Below are 23904 nucleotides of genomic sequence, written 5' to 3'. Positions count from 1 at the left end.
GTTTATAAATAGTAATAAACCACCACCACAAGCAAGAAGAACATCCCATCATCTCTGAAGTGTGTCCATGTCTCTTGGTAGTTAGCTTACCCCTCACCCACAAGCTCTGGCAACTACTCATCCACTTTTCATCTCTGTTGTTTTGCCTTTTCCAGAATGTTATATAAATAGAATTAAACAGTGAGTGGACTTTGGTTTCTTTCATATAGCATAATACATATGAGGTTCACCCCCATTTGGCTTGTTCATTTTTATTACTGAGACGATTGCATTTTATGGACGTGCCATAGTTTATCTGTTCTTCAGGCAAGGGACGTCTGTTGCTTTCCAGTTTCTGGCCATTTACAAATAAAGCTGCTATCAATGTTCACATGTATATTTTTATGTGAGCATAGGCTTTCATTTTACTTGGGTAAATCTCTAGCTCATTTTAAACTTGAATTGTTTGTTTTCTTACTGTTGAGTTTTGAGTATTCTTCACATAGTCTGTGTACAAGTCCTTTACTAGATAAGTGACTTGCAAATGTTTTCCCCAGTCTGTAGCGTATCTTCTTACATTTGAAATCTAGTTTATATTTGAGTTCAGCAATGATTTTGTGGGCTTATGTCCTTAGGTCTGTCAGTTGCACTTTTTTTTTTTTTTTAATTTAGCTGTTTTATCAATTCCTCTTGAACTAACCCAAATTTTTACTTTACCTCAGTTGTTCTGTAGCATAAAGCAATTGCTAAGAATTGCCATCCATGTTTTCCTCTATTTGGCATCTTCTTATTTTCCATGTCATGTTCCTCTTGCCTACCTCCACCCTACCCCTACACAAAGTACATTTTCACCTGAATAACCTGAAGTAGCTTGACTAGATTGCCATAATGTCTTTTCCAAATGACTCTGATTTGTCCAGTTCAGATCAGGCTTTTGTTTACTCTGATAACAATGAGTGGGTTGCTGATTTCCCACTGAGCTGTAATTTACAGATGAATGGGTGTCTCCTGTTCCACTCCACCTGCTTTTCTGGGCCCTGAAAACTCCTTAAGGAGAGGTGCAGGCCATGCTCACTCGATGCTGCTTTTCCTTTTCCTGTCTTCTCTTCTAAAGAGTACCTGTGCTTTGCTCTCCCTCCAATATTTGTGGAATATTCTTTAGCAGAGCTCATGTCATCTCGGTGGGGTGAATGGGGGAAGTGATGGTCCCACTCCCATTGAGATTAGCCTCAATTTCTTGTGTAGCTCTCATGTCCTACTTTTCCTGTTTCACCTCTTCCCGCTCCCCAACCTCCCCCCACCAGCAGCTGTTTCTATGTCTCTCTCAGATAAAGAAATTTTAAAGAGAACCTCTTCTTTGAAGTTCTGGGCACACAGTGGGGATTTTCAAGGCTCTGGCAGCTCAAGGGCTGGGCAGTATCCTCTCTCTGGGTCTTCCATTTCTTTCCTTGGCTCCAGGCTTTGGATGTTGAGATTTTTAGCTCAAGTCCTTTATTTGTTTACTGTTGGTAAAATTTTTGTGATTTTGTTTTTACTTTTTGTTGTTGTTCCTTTTATTAGACTTGGAGGAGGAAGATTTGGGCATACAGTTTCAATTCATTTACTACTTCCACATATTTTCTTTTCTGGTAAATTTCCTCCTCCAGGAAATGTTCTCTGACTGTACTTAGTATAAACGTCTCTCCTCTGCGTTCCCACAAAGCCAGCATTAACTAGTAATATTTTAATCTAATGGCCAAAATATTAAAATGCTCTGTTCCTGCAGAAAATAGCCACTGTACTAGCCTCACTTAAGCAATCCTCCGAATCCTTCACCTCTGGCTGCCCTGGCCTCTCTGCCTGGTTGTCCCCACCGCTGACCCAAGCCCTCACCAGCTCCCCTGGATCCAACCATGAAAGGAGTGATGTCTGGACAGCACTGGGCATCCAGGGCCCCGTATCAGCATTGCTGGTCATGATGGATGTGCACCATTGGTTGGTACCCAAGCCAAACCAAAAGCTAAACATGTTCAGTGTCACGCCTGCCTGTGCTTATCTCTCATGACTTTTTACAGAGTCCTGCAGTCACGTGTCTTCTCACTATCTAGCGTGCAAGTTCCTTGGTGATAGCCCTTCAAACAAACACTTTTTCTTTTTGGCTGCCCATTCAGTTTTGTGGGATCTTAGTTCCCCAACCAGTGACTGAATCCAGGCCCTCTGCAGTGAAAGCATGGAGTTCCAACCAGTGGACCACCAGGGAATTCCCTCAACCAAATATGTGTTTAGCCTCTTTTCTGTGCCATGTTCATCTCTCGCTTAATCGCCCCCCGAATATTGCATAGTTGATATCGTCACTCCATTACACAGCAAAGAACCCAAGTTTCAGTGAGTTTTAGCAACTGGTGCAAGGTCACACTGATAATTTGGGTCAAAAATAGTATTTAGATTCAACTACTTTACACCAGTTGTCTAGGAAAGATATTTCCAGCAGAAACTTGTTTACAGCTAGCATTGCAACACTGGAGCATCCACCGTATGATAAATGATGTGACATTAAGCTCATAAAACATGCACCTGAAGCTATTTTGAGAGCAAGGACCACATCCTTTAAAAATCCAAATATCTACTGCACGCATGCTCAGTTGCTTCAGTCATGTCTGACTCTTCATTACCCCATGGACTGTAGCCCGCAGGGAACCTCTGTCCATGAGATTCTCCAGGCAAGAATACTGGAGTGGGTTGCCATGCCCTCCTCCAGGAGATCTTTCTGAACCAGCAACTGAACCCATGTCTCCTGCATTGCAGGTGGATTCTTTACTGCTGAGCCACCAAGGAAGTCCAAAACATTTAATCTTAGTAAGAAGGATGGAGATATTTCTTCGAAGGTTGTGCATGCATGCTGAGTTATGTCCGACTCTTTGCAAGTCTATGGACTGTAGGCAAGAATACTGGAGTAGATTTTATTTCCTTCTCCAGGGGACCTTCCCCACCCAGAGATCAAACCCACATCTCCTGCATTGCAGGCAGATTCTTTACCACTTGAGCATTAGGGAACATAGCAGAAGGCATGGTTCCTAATTAGTTTAATTGAGTGATTGTGAAATAAAGCAAGAAAGGATAATTGGATGGATGAGCAAATTGATTAACTACTAGATTGAGTGCTGTTTCAGAAAATGTTACTAGGAATATGTGAAGATAGTGTAGAATGAGAGACAGTGTATGTTAAGAGCATGCACTTTGGAGTTTCCCATGGTATACATAAAATATAATTTATTTAATCATTCTTTATTGATGGACATTTAATTTGTTTCTATTCTATTCTAATAATGAGTACTATTACTCAAGTAATAAAGCAATTAATATCTTCTACACACTTTGCAGAACATATATGAATACTCATATAATTTAAATTTCTAGAAACAGAATTGCTTGGTCAACCAGCAAATGCATTTTGAATACACTTGGATACTTCAAATTACCACTTTATACTGCTACTAATAATCTACAAAAGAGCCATTTACCCACACCTTTACCAATGTTGGATATATTTAATTTGTAATTTTTTAAAAATGCTACTGTCTTAATGTTTTAATTTACATTTTGTGGGTTACCAATGAGGTTTAACAAAATTACCACTTTTTAGTATTTGTCCTTTTTCTATGGCACAAGCTATGGCTGTTCTAGATGTCATTTTTTTTTTTTAATTTGACAATGAATCTTAGAGATATAAGGGTATAAGAGCTGCTCTCTTCTTTACAATGGCTACATAGTAGTCCTGTGTATAACTGTTTCATAATTTATAACACTACTCCATCAGTCATAAACCTTCTCTAGGTTTCCTCCAATATTTTGCTGTTAAAAACAATCCCTTTGTAAGTATCCATGGTCAATATTCCTCATATGTAAAATTTGATTTGTAGGAAAAACTATCTATAATGGAATTTCCAGGACAGAATGTCTAGGTTTTTTTTGTTTTGTTTTGTTTTTAAAGCTGTTGCCAGGCCACCTTTTATGCAAGTTATATCAATATGTAATGTCTGTTAGTGATCTTTCCTAATTTTCCCATTTGGGTCATTTGTATTTATTTCACTGATTTCATATGCTTTGGAAATTAGCTGTTTATTGGTCCTATGAATTACAAATATTTTCTCCTGTATTTTTAACATTTTGACTATTTTTAGCTATATGGAATATTTATATTTGTATAAGATTAAATTATGTTTTTGTTGTTGTTCAGCCCCTAAGTCATGTCTAACTCTTTGTGACCACATGAACTGCAACATGCCAGGCTTCCCTGTCCTTCACTGTCTCCCAGAGTCTGCTCAGATTCATGTCCATTGAGTCAGTGATTCAATCCAACCACCTCATCCTCTGCCGCTCTCTTCTCCTTTTGCTTTCAATCTTTCCCAGCATCAGGATCTTTTCCAATGAGTTGGCTCTTCACATCAAGTGGCCAAATTATTGGCGTTTCAGCTTCAGTCTTTCCAATGAATATTCAGAGTTTATTTCCTTTAGGACTGACTGGTTGGATCTCTTTGGAGTCCGAGGGACTCTCAAGAGTCATCTCCAGCACCACAGTTTAGAAGCATCAGTTCTTTGGGGCTCAGCTTTCTTTATGGTCCAACTCTTACATCTGTACATGACTACTGGAATAACCATATATTTGACTATGTAGACCTTTGTCAGCAAAGTGATATCTCTGCTTTTTAATATGCTGTCTAGATTTGTCATAGCTTTTCTTCCAAGGAGCAAGCATCTTTTCATTTCACGGCTGCAATCACCATCCGCAGTGACTTTGGAGACCAAGAAAATAAAATTTGTCACTGCTTCCACTTGTTCCCCTTCTATTTGCCATTAAGCGATAGGACTGGAGGCAATGTTGACTTTCAAGCCAGCTTTTGCACTCTCCACTTTCACCTTCATCAAGAGGCTCTTTCATTCTCCTTCACTCTCTGCCATTACAGTGGTATCATCTGCATATCTGAGGTTGTTGATATTCCTCCCAGAAAACTTGATTCCCGCTGGTGTTTCATTCAGCCTGGCATTTCGTGTGATGTACTCTTATAGAAGCTAAATAAGCAAAGTGACCAATAAGCTTTGACATAACTCCTATTCCACTTTTAAACCAGTCCATTGTTCCATGTCCAGTTCTAACTGTTGCTTCTTGACCCGCATACATGTTTCTCAGGAAATACGTAAGGTGTTCTGGTATTTCCATCTCTTTAAGAATTTTCCACAGTTTGTTGTGATCCACATAGTCAAAGGCTTTACTGTAGTCAACAAAGTCGAAGTAGATGGTTTTCTGGAATTCCCTTGTTTTCCCTATGATCCAATGAACATTGGCAATTTTATCTCTGGTTCTTCTGCCTTTTCTAAACCCAACTTGTACATATAGATGTTCTTGGTTCATGTGCTATTGAAGCCTAGCTTGAGAATTTTGAGTATTACCTTGCTAACATGTGAAATGACTGCAATTATACTGAAGTTTGAATATTCTTTGGCATTACCCTTCTTTAGGATTGGAATAAAAAGTGACCTTTTCCAGTCCTGTGGCCACAACTGAGTTTTCCAAATTTGCTGGCATATTGAGTGCAATACTTTAACAGGATTATCTTTTAGGATTTGAAATAGCTCAGCTGGAATTCTGTTACCTCCAGTCTCTTTGTTTGTAGTGATGCTTCCTAAGGCCCACTTGACTTCACACTCCAGAATGCCCGGCTGTAATGAGTTACCACACCATCATGGTTATCTGGATCATTAAGACCTTTTTTTACAGTTCTTCTGTGTATTCTTGCCACCTCTACTTAATATCTTCTGCTTTTGTTAGATCCTTACCATTGCTGTCCTTTATCATTCCCATCCTTGTGTGAAATGTTCCCTTGATATTTCCATTTTTCCTGAAGAGATCTCTAGTCTTTTCCATTCTGTTGTTTTCCTGTATTTCTTTGCATTATTCACTTAAGAAGATATTCTTATTAACTTTATCACCATTTTAATTTGGGAATTCATATTTTTTAAGGCATAGTCAAAAAGGTCTTCCATACCCCAAGGTTACATTTAAAATTCCTTCTGCAGTTTCTTACAATGCTTTTATAATTTCACTCTTTGGCTTTTAACATTTTAATATATCTGGGATTTGCTTTAAGGTAAAGTACAAAGTGTGAATCCAATGTTTTGTTCATCTTCAGGGGAACACCTAGTCATCCCAATACATTTATTTTATAGTGTAAGACATTCTCTAGCCAGCTCCTTCCTCATTCTGTCCATTTGATGGTTCTTAGGCAACCTCATCTCCTCTTTTCAATAAATGTAGTGCTTGCTAGGTGGCTTTATGTATGCAGGATTCAGGGTATCACTCCTCCAGTATGAATTTGTCTTTTGCTCCAGTCTGTGCTGGGGCTTCCCTGGTGGCTCAGTGGTAAAGAACCCACCTGCCAATGCAGGAGATGTGGGTTGGATCCCTGGGTTGGGAAGATCCCCTGGAAGAGGAAATGGCAACCCCACTTCAGTATTCTTCCTGAGAAATCACATGGACAGAGAAGCGGTAGGCCACAGTCCATAGTGTCACAAAGAGTCAGACATGACTGAAACGACTTAGCACACATCAGCATCTCTGTAATGAGAGCAAGAAAAGGACACTTCAGACATATCTTCCTTTTTTTCTAGGACCTTTGTCTTAGAGCTGCCTCACTCCTGCAGATTGCTCAGATAGCTTCTTACGTATTCTCCCAGTCTCCACTCTTGCTTCTTTCCAATTGTTTCTTTATCCTGCAGGGCAGGTATGTTCAAGTCCCCTCCTTGATTAGAATCCACTGAATCATCTCCTTGTCTCCAGGTCAAGACCACCCCGCTCCCTGATTTGCCCATAGCTTCCACTCTGCTCATGTCCTGTCCCAGTAACTTATGTTCCTCAAAACCCAAGATGTGATTCTATGCCTTGGTGCCTTTGCACGCGCCATTTCCTCTTCCTAAAGCAGCCCTGCTCTCTTACCCCTCTCCCCAGTGCTCTGCTCTGCTCTCCCACAGCTCCTGTATTTCTTTCTCCCAGGGCATTTTCTCTGCTGTAACGTTGGCTTAGGCGTCTGCCTCCCTGAACTGTACTCTGAGCTTTCTGTGGGAGAAAAAAAAAAGGCTCTTTCTGCTCTAAAGCCCATAACCAACCATCGTGGACATGTGACAGACAGAAAATGGGCCAAGGACAGTATAGAAGCACCTTGAAATGTTTATAGAACACCAAGCGGGTATCATTAAGGGGTTATTGATGCAGTGTGGGAAACTGCCCGGAGGAAACACCTGCAGAAGCTTGGGGCCTGTGACTTTACTGCCAGGCCTTGCCTTGTGTGCTTCCAGCCGGTGTTACATTACACGTGAAGACTAATCTTCTTGTTCATTTTATGACTGCCGCTTTACCAAAATATCCCCAGGATGCTGTCTGAACACCAGAAAAGTGGTTTTTCAGCTTATTTGGGGAAGCCAAACAGAGACCCAGTTTCATTTCGCAGTAGGAATAAATACCCTACCTACTGCGCTTTGCTTCCAGCTGGAAATGGACCAGGTGGCTGTGTATTCTCTCATGTTTGAAAAAGAGGAAGTTGCTGGCTTTGTTGCTTATGCCTTTAGGTCAGCCGGGCCAGGAAGTCAAAGTTCCAGGGCAAATATATATTACACGCTGAGCCCATATCTAGAAAGAGGGAGCAGCAAGAGACAGATGCTGCCACCATATGAGCAATCCACAGCACAGAGCTCTGAATAGTACCTCACAATTTGGTTTTCTTCCAACAGAGCAGCACATTAAGTTAGGCTATTAACCCAGACGAAAGGTTTCAGATTTATTTCATTGGCAGATGGAAATTAAGTTGTAGAAACTCAATCAGCACAGACTAGAGAATAGTTAATTTCATTTATTTTTAATTACCTGAGTAATCCATGAATATATTGTCACTATAAAAATGGAAACAATACAGATAAAGTTGAAGTCCCTCTTGACCACTCACCACTCTCCTCAATTGCCCTCTCTGGGATTACTACTGATATCAATTTGAAGTGTCATCAGACATATGCCTGTGTGTACACACGAGCTCACACACACATACACACACATGAGCACACTCATGCACACACAGAAATGTTTTTAAAAAGTTATTTAATCTTAGCTTTTCCATGGCCCCAAGATCAGATCAGTCGCTCAGTCTGAGATATAAGATCAATGTGGAGAACATCAGTGGTTATCATCCATGGACCGTGTCTAGGACGTAGAAGAATTTTGAAAAGAATATTAGGTGGTGAGCGATGGTTTTCAGCAAAAGTTGTTGGGCCTCATATCTGTGGAGAGAGAGAAAATTGACATGTCTTTGTTCACTCAAACCAAGGAAAGGGTTTCAATGGGGCCACTGAGAGTTTGATATGTGTCCCTGATATGATTGTAACATGGAGTCATTTGCTTTTGCAGTTACTTTCTTATAAAATCCTTTTCCCACTCTCAAGGTTAGAAATATATTCTACTGTTTTTCTAAAGCTTTTGTGAAGGTCTAGTTGTTTAGGAGTTTGATTTGTCTAGAATTTTGTTTTCAGGGTATGAGAGAGTGGACTAACTTTACTTTTCCTGTATTTTGATTAATCTGATTTGGATGCCAAATTATTTCAACACCATTCATTACATGCTGGCTTGGAAGTCCACTTTCAGTATACATTAAAGTTGCAATCATTCACCAATTGCTTTCTGAACTGTATTCTGTAGCATTGGTCTACTTGTCTACTCTTTCTGAGCATATTTCTTAGAATCCAATAGTGCTTCCCTTTCAAGCTGAGAGCCTGACCCCAAGAATGGTACCTACAGGTCACTGTAGTGAGGCCCTATAGTGAGGCAGGACGGGGTGCAGCAGGTATCTGACTCAGCCTCCATCGCTAGGGCAGGCCCTTTTGAGTGCCCTTTTCCGGACCCCTCTGCTCAGAATTCTCAGCATCTCTGGAAAACATTTTGCCTCTGGTCCAGAGACACTTTGCCTAACAATCGACACTTCCTACTTCTGCTTCAACATCCCAAGGGAATGCCTGATGGAGCTTCTGTGAAGTGACATGCTGCACGCACTCCTCAATCCCCTGCCTTCAACCCTGGGTGCCACATGGCTGCCCCTTCCGAGAATGCTTCCTTACTCACTGAATATCTTCTGGAGGGCTCAGTGACTCTGTGTTTTCTCACTTCTTTTTCCACCACTGTCTTCCTTGAATCAGGCATGAGGTGATGAGATGCCAGTGCAAGACTCTTGGAGGAATGGACACAGACACACTCTTCTGTGATTCTTGCTCACTGTCCGGCAGACAGCAGCTGGTGGTGCTACACCCTTCACCACCCGGACATGCCTAGAGCTCTCATATATCCGCAGCTTCAGCTCTCACAGCTGAGACATCTGCTTTCTGCCCCCAGAGTTTATGGGATGAAACCATGGCTTACTCATCTCTACAGTGGGGTGATGTTGTGTTCTTTACAAGGCTTTCATGAGAATTACTGAGAGCTTTTTGTAAGGAGTCAATAGATGCCTCTTATCTTTCCTTCCCCTCTTCCCCACCCAGATGAAGCACCACCTCTTCTCTGAAACTTTATCCACTATGTCACCATGCTAATCCACAATGATCTCTCCATATGGACTTCTATCCGTGTCTGACCTTTTATTATTTTCTTTAGGGAAAGACTTCTTTTTTCAGACAATAATTTAAGTCACAGTATCATGGACTCTGACTTAGCTATACTGATCATCTCAGAAATGTCTATGGAAACTGAATTAGGAACACTCCAGAGGGCTGGCCCTACATGTATTTCACAGCTTCAATTAATTACAACCATCAAAGAAAATGGGATTTATAAACTGTTTCATAACATACCTATGGCAATGTGATCGGAGGGGAACCTGGACATGCCATTATAAAACTAACATGTCAGAAAATGCACAATTAAACAATGCCTTTGCTCTTATAAAGAAAGACACAGAAACATGATTTGGTGACATTTTCACACTTGGTAAAATTAACTTTCAGTCAAAAGAGCGGTAGAGTTGTTAGCTTTATTTTCTGAAAAAATTGTTATTTCAAGTTGGACATGCAATTTTGTTGACCATTAAGTGTGAGGTTACTTGAAGTAAGGTCAAGCATACGATAGGACATTGTATAGGAAAGGAAGTGAAAAGAGGAATCATTGTGTCAGAAACCAGGTAAATTGGGGTGTTAGAGTTCTCTGCACTGATTCTAGAGAACTCATAGGAGAGAGAGAGAGGAAAGCAGGTGATAGACGGATAGAGATACAAATGTAAGGAGAGTTATTACATAGAATCAGCTCATGCACTCATGGAGAATGACAAGTCCCAAGACCTACGGAATGATTCGGCAGGAAGGAGACTCACGAGAGTGGATGGAACATTTCTGATGGCAAGCAAAGATCAAGCTCCCAGCTTGAGAGCAGTCAGGCAGAAGAAATGATCTCTTACTCAGGACAGTCAGCCCTTCCTTTTGTTCTATTCAGACCTTCAGCTGATTGATCAAGGCCCACCCCCATCGGGGAGGAAATCTGCTTTACACAATCTACTGATTTTAAATATTAATTTCATGAAAAACACTCTCACAGAAGTACCCATATTAATGTTTAACCAAATACCTGAGCACCTCTGGCTCAGTCAAGTTAACACAAAATTAACCATCATACCTGGCCAGTATATGTTAACAGTTCCTGCACTGGGACTTCTGTATCTGCACCTGTGTGTGTGTCTATATGTGTATGTATAGTGTTTAAGAAATGTGTTCTTCTGACTTGTTTTTAAAGCTCCCCTCTTGGATTCTTGAAATTCCACCATAGATTATTTTTTTAGTTGGGGTCAAATTCAGATAACATAAAATTAACTATTTTAAAGAATACAATTCAGTGGTATTTAGGACACTCCCAATATCCTACAACAATGACCTCTATCTGGTTTCAAAACATATTTGTCTCCCCAAAGGAAAACTGTATGCCCATTAAGTAGTCATAACCATGTTCACTTTGCCAGCACATATACTAAAATTGGAACAATATAGAGAAGATTAGCATGGCCCCTGCACAAAGATGATTTTCCTGAAACATTCCATATTTTTATTGTCATACTAAGTGAAGTAAGTCAGAAAGACAAATACCATATGATATCACATATATGTGGAATCTATTAGTAAAATATGACACAAATGAGCCTATCTATGAAATAGATACAGACTCACAGACATAGAGAACAGATTTGTAGCTGCCAAGGGGGTGGGGGATGGCGGAGGTATAAAGTGAGAGGTTGGGGTTAGCAGATGTAAACTATTACATACAGACTGGATAAGCAACAAGATCCTACTGTATAACACAGGGAACTCTGTTCAATATCCTGAGATAAACCATAATGGAAAAGTATATAAAGAATATAAAAATTTATGTATGTGTAAAAATAGTAAATCTCTGATATTCATAGACTTAAAAAAAAGTAGGCATTCCCCATCCTCCCTTTACCTAGCTCCTGGTAGTCATTAATACACTTTCTGTGGCTGTAGATTTGTCTGTTCTGGATACTTCATATAAATTGAATCATATAATATATTGCCCTTTATGTCTAACATCTTTCTCTTATCATAATGTTTTCAGGCTCATTCTTTGTAGCAGGCATGTATCAGTACATCATTCCATTTTATGACTCAATATCCCATTCTGTATACACTACATTTTGTTTATCTGTTCATCCACTGATGGGCACTTGGCTGATGGGCCTTTTGACTGTTGTGAATAATGCTTCTATAAATAAGAGTAGCGTTACTGTACACAGTACCTTTTCAAGGGTGTACAAATATCAGTTTAAAATCCTACTTTCAATTCTTCTTTGGAATTTCCAAAGACTGAATTGCTGGGTTATACGGTAATTCTATGTTTAACTTTGAAAAATTGTTTTCCCCATCATAAGAAATCAGGATGACATTTAACACACACACACACACACACACTGAGAGGTTGCAATCTGCCATTCTAAATGCTTGTGATGGCAAGTCCATCTGATATTATAAGTACGGCAGAGGCCTCATTTAAAGGTAAAAGGATAAAGCTACTCTATAACACTGATCCTTTTCTTTCTCTCCCCATCATGTGATACCAAACTCAAACTTTCATTGGTAGAGGCCGTGTACTGACTTTTCCTGTTGCCTCAAGTTCAGCCAACAATGGACTCTAATGCCCTTCGTCACTTTATAACATTCTGGGATAGGAGACTTACATAGCCCTCAGGGTCTTTATGAATGGTCTCCTTCCACTTCTGCAAAAACTCAGCAACTCACCTGGAGAAAGAAATAACAGGTTTCTGGGGTCAATCTTGTATAGGAGACTTACATAGCCCTCAGGGCCATTATGAATGGTCACCTTCTAGCTCTGCAGAATCTCAGCAACTCACCCAGAGAAAGAAATGACAGAGGCTTCTGGGGTCAAGCATTCTAGCTTGACATGTGTTCTCAGCTGCAGAGCTGAGTTCCTGTCCTGGTTACCCTCCAGGGCTGGGGTCAGGCAGAGGTAGCCATGAAGGAAGCAGAGAGGAATGGACTGGGGAGTCCCTGAGAACTCATAAAGCCTTCACAATCAGCACTCTAACTTTGCTAAACCAGAAAAGATTTCCCTTCCAATAAACATGGTTTCAGTTAAGCTATTTAAGGGATGTTCTTTCAGCAAAATTATTAGAGATGAAATAAAAATCACTCAGTCTTGAGCGAAGAGAATTGGTCACATATAAAATTTTGGTCTTCATTCTTAAGAAGCTAGACCACAGATGAAGGCTTAAAGTTTTGGCTTCAGACTCATTCATAAGCCAGCATAGTAGAGCAACTGGATCTGTCCAGTAGCCAGACAACACTAATACGTACCTATTCTCCTGATTTTCTCCAATATGGCTATCTCTCTCTGGTCAATAGACATCTTAAAAAAAATAGACCCTTCCTTGAAAAAGATTGATGAGCCCTCATTGTGCTGTGCTGTGCTTAGTCACTCAGTCATGTCTGACTGTGACCCCATGGACTCCATTGAGCCCTCCAAGCTCCTCTGTCCATGGGATTCTCTGGGTTGCCATGCCCTCCTCTAGGGGATCTTTCCAACCCAGGGATCAAACCCAGGTCTCCCACATTGCAGGTAGATTCTTTATTGCAGGTGGATTCTTTACCATTTTAGCCACCAGGGGAACCCAAGAATACTAGAGTGTGTATCCTATTCCTTCTCCAGGGGATCTTCCCAACCCAAGAATCAAACCAGGGTCTCCTGCATTGCAGGCAGATTCTTTATCAGCTGAGCTACTAGGGAATACACCTTTTTAAGAAGGACTGAAGAAAGTTCAGTCATCTTAGAAGTCTCCTACAATATAATAAAGAATCTTGACCTCATTACCCAAAGATATTGTTGTATGTGTGTGCTCAGTCACTTCGCTCTCGTCCGACTCTTTGCAACACCAGGCTCCTCTGTCCATAGTATTCTCCAGGCAAGAATACTGAAGGGGGTTGCCATGCCTTCCTTCAAGGGATCTTCCCAACCCAGGGGTCAAACCTGCGTCTCCTGCATTGCAGGCAGATTCTTTACCAACTGAGCCACCAAGGTAGCTCATATTCTCAAATATCAGAATATAAATTTTGAAATATAAATATAAAAAAGGGGAGATACCACCCACTGTTTTTTACATAAATACATGCTCTTACTTTTGTCAGAAAAGATAGTACACACACACTGGGATTCTGGATTTCAAGATTTGCCTCCAGGGAAAAAGAATTAAAGTTCATTGGACGAGTTATTTTAATCAAGTTCCCTTTCTCTGACCAGCAGGCACTATGCAGACTCCTAGCCGAGAAGCTGGTCTTACAGCTGTTAAAACACCCGCCCATCCATTTCACAGGACCCAGCCTTGTATTACAGGAAACGATGCAGGTGAATGGCAGAACTTAGGAGCCAAGACTGCATTGTTCTCTTCTGTGGGGGAAAGCCTGAAGCAAAACCTAACGACGTGTTCAAAGTGAAGTTTCCTTCTGAGTCATCCTTTGCTGGATACAGGGTATAGTGACTACATGCTGATTACATCATTCATCAGGAGGCCGTGAACCTTTTGACAATGTGAAAGCAACTGACAGCGATACTAACATGACACAGTACAAGAAAGGGTGATGCACGGGGTGAGGTTGCTTGGGACATACAGGTGAGCTCTGAGGACACAGCAATGGACCTTAGAGACCTCACGGATCCCTCTAGGAGATCCAAGGATAGGAATCCCACCAGCTTGCCTGAGCCACTGAGCAGAAAGTCCGTCTCCATCGTGGGTCTCCCTTTGCACAATCCAGACTTCATTACTTTACCACATACAGTATTTCATGAGAAGGTGATTGGTCTTATTTTTCTCAACTCTTGGAAAATTGGTGGGGAGAAGTGATGGACTGAGTGCCTCGTTGCCTGCAGTCTGCCCCCACCCCCCACAGCCCAATAGCACGACGCACAGTCACCAGCGCTGAACGCCAGCGTTTTGGTGTGTCACTGTTCCCACAAGGAGCAATGTTGATTAGAGAAAACAGCATTAATAACAGTACCCCCACCCACTGAGGACCTACTGTGTGCCAGGCTGAACGCTTCACATCCATTCTCCACCAGGAGGCAACTATAAAGATGAATCCAAGGAAAACCAAACAATGTCATTAATTTCAGCATATAAAACCACACCATTGAAAGCCCTCTCATGAACCATGAGCGCACCACACTTACAGAGTGCTGTAATTTGAAGTCTCCCATTCATAGACTGTTTTTGTTGTTGTTCCAGAGATGTTTAAGCAAACCTACAAGTTCATTTATACTAATGCCTTAAGGACTGAATTTTTTTTTTTTTTTTTTTTTTTTTTTACAGTAAACCTATATTACTTTATTTTTTTTTTTTTAAATTTTATTTTATTTTTAAACTTTACATAACTGTATTATATTTGCCAAATATCAAAATGAATCCGCCACGAATTTAAAAGGATCATTTTCGCATAGTCAGAGGAGAGTCAGAAAGTGTTTCAGGAGGACTGGAAGAGTCTTCACTGGGCTAGTGATCTCAGTGAACATCTTTCATGTGGGCTAGATTTATCAGATAGTACTACTACTACTAATTCGCTTCAATCATGTCCGACTCTGCGTGACCCCATAGACAGCAGCCCACCAGGCTCCACTGTCCCTGGGATTCTCCAGGCAAGAACACTGGAGTGGGTTGCCATTTCCTTCTCCAATGCATGAAAGTGAAAAGTGAAAGTGAAGTCACTCAGTCGTATCTGACTCTTAGTGACCCCATGACTGTAGCCCACCAGGCTACTCCATCCAAATACTGTTTAGTTTAATGTTAAAAACATACTATTTTTCAGATGAAGAATCAGAGGCTCAAGGAAGTTAATTGATTCAGCCCAGGTCTCAAAATTGGCACAGGGCAGAGTTGGACTGTTAAGCCCATGGTCTGGGGGCTATCTTCCCTGATTCTGGCTGAGCAGCCTTTCTCAGGAAGAAAGAACTGGTCTAGCTCTTACTGACCACAACCTGACCCAAAGCCATCCCTTCACAGCCAGTTACAAACAGCATCAAGTGGTTGAGAAAATTGCATTGGGGCATCTGACTTCTCAAAGGCAGTACTTGGTTCTCCCTCATAAAAAGTTTTTCATTTCCCGAGTCCACTAATGTGAGTTGGATTGCAGAACCAGGTGAGGTTGAAACAAGAAACTCACGCTCCACCATCAACTGTGATCAGATGATCCGGAAGACTTGAGAAATCAAGGGAGGAACCACACGTACTGGGTAACAATTGACAAAAGCATTTGAGTCGGCCTTTGGCCTGCATTCCCTAATATTTCCAGGCAGAACTGAGTGACTCACAATATAGGGAGAGAATCATATTCCTTGGAAAGCATTTCAGATTTTTTATACAAGCATTTAACTAACTTGCAATTTTTTAAATGTGCTCCAAAGCACATTGTTCACATTAATATCTCTTCTGGGACAGATGCCCCATATCAGTCAGTTCAGTTCAGCTCAGTTCAGTTCAATCACTCAGTCGTGTCTGACTCTTTGCGACCCCATGAATCACAGCACACCAGGCCTCCCTGTCCATCACCAACTCCCGGAGTTCACTCAGACTCACCTCCATCGAGTCACTGATGCCATCCACCCATCTCATCCTCTGTCGTCCCCTTCTCCTCCTGCCCCCAATCCCTCCCAGCATCAGAGTCTTTTCCAATGAGTCAACTCTTTGCATGAGGTGGCCAAAGTACTGGAGTTTCAGCTTTAGCATCATTCCTTCCAAAGAAATCCCAGGGCTGATCTCCTTCAGAATGGACTGGTTGGATCTCCTTACAGTCCTAGGGACTCTCAACAGTCTTCTCCAACACCACAGTCAAAAACATCAATTCTTCGGTGCTCAGCTTTCTTCACAGTCCAAATCTCACATCCATACATGACCACTGGAAAAACCATAGCCTTGACTAGATGGACCTTTGTTGGAAAAATAAAGTCTCTGCTTTTCAATATACTGTCTAAGTTGGTCATAACTTTCCTTCCAAGGAGTAAGTGTCTTTTAATTTCATGGCTGCAATCACCATCTGCAGTGATTTTGGAACCCAAAAAGATAAAGTCTGACACTGTTTCCACTGTTTCCCCATCTATTTCCCATGAAGTGATGGGACCAGATGCCATAATCTTCATTTTCTGAATGTTGAGTTTTAAGCCAACTTTTTCACTCTCCTCTTTCACTTTCATCAAGAGGCTCTTTAGTTCCTCTTCACTTTCTGCCATAAGGGTGGCGTCCTCTGCATATCTGAAGTTATTGATATTTCTCCCAGCAATCTTGATTCCAGCTTGTGCTTCTTCCAGCCCAGTGTTTCTCATGATGTACTCTTCGTATAAGTTAAATAAGCAGGGTGACAATATACAGCCTTGATGTACACCTTTTCCTATTTGGAACCAGTCTATTGTTCCATGTCCAGTTCTAACTGTTGCTTCCTGACCTGCATAAAAATTTCTCAAGAGGCAGGTCAGGTGGTCTGGTATTCCCCTCTCTTGAAGAATTTTCCACAGTTTATTGTGATCCACACAGTCAAAGGCGTTGGCATAGTCAAGAAAGCAGAAATAGATGTTTTTCTGGAACTCTCTTGCTTTTTCCATTATCCAGTGGATGTTGGCAATTTGATCTCTGGTTCCTCTGCCTTTTCTAAAACCAGCTTGAACATCAGGAAGTTCACGGTTCACATATTGCTGAAGCCTGGCTTGGAGAATTTTGAGCATTACTTTACTAGTGTGTGAGATGAGGGCAATTGTGCGGTAGTTTGAGCATTCTTTGGCATTGCCTTTCTTTGGGATTGGAATGAAAACTGACCTTTTCCAGTCCTGTGGCCACTGCTGAGTTTTCCAAATTTGCTGGCATATTGAATGCAGCACTTTCACAGCATCATCTTTCAGGATTTGAAATAGCTCAACTGGAATTCCATCACCTCCACTAGCTTATTCATAGTGATGCTTTCTAAGGCCCACTTGACTTCACATTCCAGGATGTTTGGCTCTAGGTGAGTGATCACACCATCATGATTATCTGGGTCATGAAAATCTTTTTTGTACAGTTCTTCTGTGTATTCCTGCCACCTCTTCTTAATATCTTCTGCTTCTGTTAGGTCCATACCATTTCTGTCCTTTATCGAGCCCATCTTTGCATGAAATGTTCCCTTGGTATCTCTAGTTTTCTTGAAGAGATTTCTAGTCTTTGCCATTCTGCCCCATATAGCGTAGGATGTTAGAGTGGCACCTTCTTCTCAGGTTATGGGAAGACATTTCCTGTGAGCTTCAGTGATAGACATGAAAGAAAGGGTGTTCATCAACTCGCCAGTGTTTCTTTATGGTTACTAGATATCTGCATCTTTCTTTCAATCCCCCGGAGAAGGAAATAGCAGCCCACTCCATTATTCTTGCCTGGAAAATTTCATGGATGGAGGGGTCTGGTAGACGACAGTCCATAGAGTCACAAAGAGTCGGACACGACTGAGTGACTTCACTTTCACTTTTTGATCTTCGAGAAAAATATTGTGAAATAGTTCTGACATATAAAACTATGGAGAAAATAATATAATAAATGCAAGGGTATCTGTCTTTCAGCTTAAGAAATAGAACTGCACTAACACACCTTGAGTCAGTCTATGTTCCCCATCTGATTCTTCCTGGGGATGCCCATCATACCTGGGCATCCACAATCTGGCACAGCTAAGCAATACTGAGTATCATTTTGCACAACTGCACGCTATGTAAATAGTATATTGGTAACATTGTTCACAAGTTTCATTTTAATTTAATTCAACTTTATAACCTCAGATATGCAGATGACAGCACACTAATGGCAGAAAGTGAAGAAAAACTAAAGAGCCTCTTGATGAAAGTGAAAGAGGAGAGGTAAAAAGTTGGCTTAAAGCTGAATATTCAGAAAACTAAGATCATGGCATCTGGTCCCATCACTTCATGGCAAATAGATGGGGACACAATGGAAACAGTGACAGACTTTATCTTTTTGGGCTCCAAAATCACTACAGATGGTGACTGCACCCATGAAATTAAAAAATGCTTGCTCATTGGAAAAAAAGTTATGACCAAGCTAGACAGCATATTAAAAAGCAGGGACATTACTTTGCCATCAAAGGTCCCGTCTAGTCAAGGCTATGGTTTTTCCAGTAGTCATGTATGGATGTGAGATTTGGACTATAAAGAAAGCTGGGCCAAAGAATTGATGGTTTTGAACTGTGGTGTTGGAGAAGACTCTTGAGAACCCCTTGGACTGCGAGGAGATCCAACCAGTTCATCCTAAAGGAAATCAGTCCTGAATATTCATTGGAATGACTGATGCTGAAGCTGAAACTCCAGTTCTTTGGCCACCTGATGCGAAGAGCTGACTCATTGGAAAAGACCCTGATGTTGGGAAAGACTAAAGGTGGAAGCAGAAGGGGACAACAGAGGATGAGATGGTTGGATGGCATCAGCGATTCAGTGGACATGAGTTTGAGTAAACTCCAGGAGTTGGTGATGGACAGGGAGGCCTGGCATGCTGCAGTCCACAGGATCGCAGAGTCAGACACAACTGAGCAACTGAACTGAACTGAACTGAATTTAAAATTTTTTAAATGAATTCAGCCTCAAAGGAAAAATAAAAAGAATAATCCAGGTTGATGCATATAGTTTCAGGTCATTTATCATCACTGTTGGATAGTACTTCACTACACAAACATACTTTAGGTAATACACCATCCTCTTGTTAATACTTGAAGAAGTTTCTTTAGGTAATACACCATCCTCTTGTTGAAACTTGAAGAAGTTTCTAATTTTTTGTTCTCATATATGAAGCTGATATGCATGTTCTTACATCCTGTTCTGTCATTCTATCACTGAATGCATTCATATATTTTCTATTTTCATACACTTTCTATTTTCCATGTGTTTCCTCAGGCACATATGTGAAATTTTCTTTTGGAGGTTTCCTAGAAATAGGATTGCTGGATCACAGGGTATGTTCATTTTCATCTTTATTTCATGTGGCTAAACTACTCTAAAAACTGGTTGTATACAACTTCTGTTTGTGCAAAGTATGACTTCCTCTTTCTCCACATTCTCATCAACACTTAGTATTTTCAGTTTTCAGTCTTTGTCAATCTGTTGCCAATCTGACTGTCTTTTAACTTTGTGAAAGTTGCTCAGTCATGTCCGACTTTGCAACCCCATGGACTAAACAGTCCATGGAATTCTTCAGACCAGAATAGTGGAGTGGGCAGCCATTCCTTTCTCCAGGGGATCTTTCCAATCTGGGGATTGAACCCAGGTCTCCCACATTGCAGGCAGATTCTTTACCAGCTGAGCTACAAGAGAAGCCCAACTTTGTATTTCTTTAACTTTGCATTTCCTGGTTATGATGAGGTTAAGTATTTTTTCTTTATGGCTCATTTGGGTATCAGAGAAGGCAATGGCACCCCACTCCAGTACTCTTGCCTGGAAAATCCCATGGACAGAGGAACCTGGTAGGCTGCAGTCCATGGGGTCGCTAGAGTCGGACATGACTGAGTGACTTCACTTTCACTTTTTACTTTCATGCATTGGACAAGGAAATGACAACCCACTCCAGTATTTTTGCCTGGAGAATACCAGGGATGGGGGAGCCTGGTGGGCTGCCGTCTAGGGGTCGCACAGAATCGGACACGACTGATGTGACTTAGCAGCAGCATTTGGGTATTTTCTTTTACAAATTATGTTTATATCATTTGCTCATTTCCCTAATAGGATTATTTGTTTTCTTATCATCCAATTTTAAATGTTCTTTATATGCTCTATGTATACATTGCAAACATCTTTACACCTTATCCTTGCCTATGGTTTTCTCCCCTCACCCTTTGTTCCCTTCTGCCTTGAAACACAGACTTTCCATAATTTTAATCAAGTTGAATTTATCAGTCATCTTTATGTTTATCCTTTTTGTATCTTTAAAAAAAATTCCTTCCCTACCACAAGATCACAAAGATTTTTTATTAAATGTTTTCATAAAAAATCAATATTCTCATATTTTATGTCTTTATTGTTCTTAGGTTGATTTTTACATATGGTGAGGTAAGGATAAATTTCATTTCTTTCCTTAATAGATAACCAATTGCTCCAAAAGATTTGTTAAATGGACTGTTCTTTTGACACTGATTTACAATACAACCCTCTCATATATCAAGTTTTTGTTTAAGCACCAGATAGTTACTGGGGTCATTTATTTCTTCCACTGGTCTGTATATCTGGCCTTTTGCCAATTGCACACTGGTCAAATTACCATAGTTTCAGAATAAGTCTCGATTTTTGGTCAAATATCACCTCTCTGCCCTAATTTGTTCTCTTCAAAATTGTCTTGAAAAAGAGCAATTATTTGTTGGCCTTGTCAATTTTCATAAAATTTTCTGATATGTTGCTTGGAGTTATATTGGATTTTTAGATTATTTGGGGGAGTGTAAAACTTTTTGTGACTTTTTGGTTCCTCTATGCACAAATATAATCTATCTCCCTCATTGATTTGACTCCATTAAAATATATTTTAATAATAATTTTTATTTTCTCCATAAATATCATTCTTGCTGATGTTGCTGCTGCTAAGTCGCTTCAGTCATGTCCGACTCTGTGTGACCCCATGGACAGCAGCCCACCAGGCTCCTCTGTCCATGGAATTCTCTAGGCAAGAGTACTGGAGTAAGTTGCCATTTCCTTCTCCAAAATATCATTCTTAGCTCTTATTAAATTTATTCCTAAGAAACTTATATGTTTTGTTACTGTAAATACTTCTTTTTGGAGAGTGTTTTTTTTCACTGTTGCTGATCTGTACCTTTGTGACTGATTTTATAGAAATTTATCTCTTTTCCAGTGATATTTCAAACTTTCATTAATACTAATAATTTGTCTGAAGAGTCTAAGTTTTTATGAAGTTAATCATGTCCTCTGTAAATAATAATAGCCTTTTTCTTCTTTCACACTCATGCAGTTTATTTCTTTTTCTTGTACTCGGTTGTGCTCTATAGAAAAGTCTTTCATAAAACAGTAGTTCTGAGCATATTTTTCTGATATCTGTAAGTTTAATCATTAAACATATTTGCTCTGTTTTATGTGTTTCTTTCAATAAATTTACTAAATCTTATTAAAAATCATGAATAGGTATTGAATTTTATCCCAAGCTTCTTCTGAATCTATTAAGAATGAACATTTTTCTCTCTTACAATTGGTGTCATAAATTACATCAGATTTTCTAATGTTCAGCCATCATTGTACATGTGGAATGCATGCAGTTTGTTCATATGAATCACAATTCAGTACTTTACTTCAGTTGACTCTATGTGTGGCAACTGGTGGTGTCTACCAGATAATCATCCACATCCCACCTCCAGAACCCTGGCTGGCCATGAACTTTAAGAGAACTTTTTCCTTGGTTCAAATCAATCATTGCAGTTCCCTTACCACAAAGAGGAAATCTGCTTATGGGAAAAAGAGAAAAAGAATTTCTGGGAAATTTCCTTTGAAACACAAGAAAGAGAGTCTTTGTTTTATGTATGGATGTGATGCCTGGAGCCTCTGCAACCTTCTTGCTGCCATATACAGCTCTCCTGCTATCTTTTCCCAAAATCAATATGCCAAGAAAGGCAGAGGAGAACAGTGGACTCCTTGAGGACATTCCTGAGACCCTGACTCGTCCCACCTCTGGAACTGCTCCACTTCTGAACTTCCTGTCAATAATTGTTACCCCTAATTATTTAAACCATTTTGAAATATATATTCAGGAAACTATGACCAAAAGTGTTTTTACAAGCATCCTGTTTTCTGATGACTCTAGACTTCGGTTCACTTATTGATTCATGTATGACTTTGACAAATATGTTTGGAGGGCTGATCACATGCCAGACACTGCACTGAAGGCTGAAGACAGAGAAGATTGGGCTCTGTCTTCTAGAAGCGCATGGCCTGAGACTGGAAACAAGTAATAAGCAAATAATTGAAATCCCATTCTACACATTCAAAAGATGAGGTAGCTCCGCAATTATATAGGAGTATGGGAGATGGGGGAGGCTTTAATTCTATTCTGGGACAGACAGAGGAGATATCCAAGACAGCTGGCTCTTGGAGAATAATCAGTTTTATAATTAATCATGGAGATAGAATAAAGGAATTTAAAGGGAAGGGGCTATAAGTGCACGATCTTGAAATAAGTTGGGAAGCAGCTGGGCTCAGTTGGCCTTGCAGAAATGAGATGCAAGGGTTCTTTTTTCCTCTTTTTAAAATTTTTATTTATTCATCTTTTTATTGGAACATAATTGCTTTCTTATGTTGTGGTGGTCTCTGCCATACATCAGCATAATCATTCATAATTATATGTATGTCCCCTTGGTCTTGAGCCTCCCCCACACTATCCCACCCTTCTAGGTCATCACAGAGAACCAGGCGGGGCTCCCTTTGTTACGCAACAGCTTGCCACTAGTTATCTGTTATACACACGGTAGTGTATATATGTCATTGCTGCTTTCTCAATTTGTCCTCTCCTTCCTCTGAGAGAAAGGAAGTTTCAGTTTCCCTTTAAGCAGTGGGGATAGAACGAGGAGCAACCACAGCCTGTTACAACACCCTCCTCTGTTCTGGCCAGGTTCCCAGAGAATACGAAGCTGTGAGTGGTGCAGGCCAAGGGATGGTGGGGAACTGAAGGCAGGGCTCCCTGAGAAATGAGACTTCAATAGCAGACATCCCTGACAAAGGATCTTCACCAAGAACGGTCAGGTGTGGCTGGTAGGGTGGTGAAGTTGAGACAGGGAGATTTCCTCAGGTACATATGGCCAAAGGAGGGAATTTCTCCAGTACATTGCTCCCCACACACCCCATATCCGGTTGCACAAGAGAAAACTCCAGGCCAGCTATGAACATCCACCTGTATGCAGCTCTTCTCAAGTCCATATCCATGACATCACAAATGATTGCTTGAAAATTAGCCACGGTGAGAGCACTGACACCATGGAAATGGGCAAATGCTTCCTATAGTATTTTTGTTTTGGAGCTTATTGTTAAACATTTACCAGCGTGCTACTGCTTGGAATTATGTGGGGCACAAATTTTCCTCAAAAGTCTGATTCCTCACTCAGGGGATCTACTACAGTTCTCCCTTCAGAGAGCTGGACGTATTCTTGCAGGATGCAAGTAACTGGGGTTAGAAACGAACAATCTCTTCCCAGGCATAGCAGCATACTATGAGCATCAGCGGCGAAGAGTTGATGAAAGCGCTGAAAATTCAGGGGGAGCCGATTACAGAGCTCCCTCTGCCCTGCTTCTGAGACTGGTTAACACAACGCCTGGAGGAGTATCTATGGTGATGGGAAATCAAGGCAGCCCTCCTG

At 40.7% G+C, this 23904-nt stretch overlaps 1 pseudogene; it reads left to right on the top strand.

The window, feature by feature from the left end:
* The first annotated feature begins 10977 nt into the window (after positions 1–10977).
* Positions 10978–11076, top strand: LOC129634676 (uncharacterized; annotated as a pseudogene).
* The last annotated feature ends 12828 nt before the right edge of the window (positions 11077–23904 follow it).

Source organism: Bubalus kerabau, chromosome 19 (genome assembly GCF_029407905.1).
Source record: "Bubalus kerabau isolate K-KA32 ecotype Philippines breed swamp buffalo chromosome 19, PCC_UOA_SB_1v2, whole genome shotgun sequence".
Classification (NCBI taxonomy): domain Eukaryota; kingdom Metazoa; phylum Chordata; class Mammalia; order Artiodactyla; family Bovidae; genus Bubalus; species Bubalus kerabau.
This window is presented reverse-complemented; position numbering and strand designations above follow the sequence as displayed.